This window comes from Triticum aestivum, unplaced genomic scaffold (genome assembly GCF_018294505.1).
Source record: "Triticum aestivum cultivar Chinese Spring unplaced genomic scaffold, IWGSC CS RefSeq v2.1 scaffold122909, whole genome shotgun sequence".
Lineage (NCBI taxonomy): Eukaryota > Viridiplantae > Streptophyta > Magnoliopsida > Poales > Poaceae > Triticum > Triticum aestivum.
Genome location: NW_025269666.1, coordinates 1 through 1425, shown reverse-complemented (window position 1 = coordinate 1425; position 1425 = coordinate 1). Strand labels below are relative to the sequence as shown.

Below are 1425 nucleotides of genomic sequence, written 5' to 3'. Positions count from 1 at the left end.
GGTCGTGCTTCTATCACTCAGGCTTCGGGCGTGAAGAGGGCCACTTCCATGTATGCATCGTCATTCGGTCGTGCATCTACCATCCGGGTTTCGGGCGAAAGAGCCCCACTTCCTTCCATGGAGGCATCGTCATGGGGTCGTGCATCTATCACTCAGGCTTCGGGCGTGAAGAGGGCCACCGTAGCATAGTGGTAGTGCGTTCCCTTCGTAAGGGAAAGGTCGTGAGTTCGATCCTCACCGGGGGCTTCCATTTTTTATTTCCCATTTCTTTTGCATTGTAAATACTCAACTTTTAGGTCATTGGCTTTTAAAAAGAGAATGGAATAGTTCACTGCTGGGAGTGTCTACTTCAATTTTTGCAGCCACGACCAAGAGTCGACTGCCATAGCTCGCCGCTCCCATGTATACCTCTGCCTGCTTGATGCCCATGGTTGGATGTGGCGAAAGTTGCCCGATAAGCTCCAAGTTCTTGAGGACGGACCGTTGAATGTGGCGAAAGTCGTCCGATAAGCTCCAAGTTGTTGAGGACGGACCGTTGAATGTGGCGAAAGTCGCCCGATAAGCTCCAAGTTGTTGAGGACGTACCGTTCCTCTCCCGTCTCTCTTCAGGCATTATGAAGAGAGATGTCATATGATGATGGTCCTCTGCTTCTTCCTCCTGAGCTGCATGTCAAAACGGTCATTGGTGAGCTATGGTTCTCGGTCCACTGTTGCCCCTCTCACCCCAAGTGACACCGTCGTCAACTGCCGGGGCTTAGTGTTGCAAGCACGGATAACTCAATTGCAATCTATGTTTTACTTGTGGGTTCTTCTTGCAAACATGCTACAACAAGTTAAAGTTTTACTTTCCAGTTGGGCCTCGGTGTGAGTTTTGCGTCGTTTTGTTAAATAACAACCCCTGGTCCTTCTGAACCCTTCACATGTTCCGAAACAAAAAAATAATTTGGCCACAACAACGTATTTTTATGAGTATAAGAAGCATGAGCTTTGGTTGAAGGCAGCCATGAAGCCGAGGCATAAATGTCGGTGCAGAGCGTCACTTCCTTCCATGGGGGCATCGACATGGGGTCGTGCCTCTATCACTAGGCTTTCGGCATGAAGAGCACCGCTTCCTTCCATGGAGGCATCGTCATGGGGTCGTGCTTCTATCACTCAGGCTTCGGGCGTGAAGAGGGCCACTTCCATGTATGCATCGTCATTCGGTCGTGCATCTACCATCCGGGTTTCGGGCGAAAGAGCCCCACTTCCTTCCATGGAGGCATCGTCATGGGGTCGTGCATCTATCACTCAGGCTTCGGGCGTGAAGAGGGCCACCGTAGCATAGTGGTAGTGCGTTCCCTTCGTAAGGGAAAGGTCGTGAGTTCGATCCTCACCGGGGGCTTCCATTTTTTATTTCCCATTTCTTTTGCATTGTAAATACTCAAC

The 1425-nt window shown here is 50.4% G+C and overlaps 2 non-coding genes across 2 annotated transcripts; both read left to right on the top strand.

Moving 5' to 3' along the window:
• Positions 1–174: 174 nt before the first annotated feature.
• TRNAT-CGU (transfer RNA threonine (anticodon CGU)) lies at positions 175–246 on the top strand. The gene has a single exon. It is a non-coding gene; the product is annotated as a tRNA-Thr (tRNA).
• Positions 247–1309: 1063 nt separating this feature from the next.
• Positions 1310–1381, top strand: TRNAT-CGU (transfer RNA threonine (anticodon CGU)). Its single transcript has one exon. It is a non-coding gene; the product is annotated as a tRNA-Thr (tRNA).
• Positions 1382–1425: the final 44 nt, after the last annotated feature.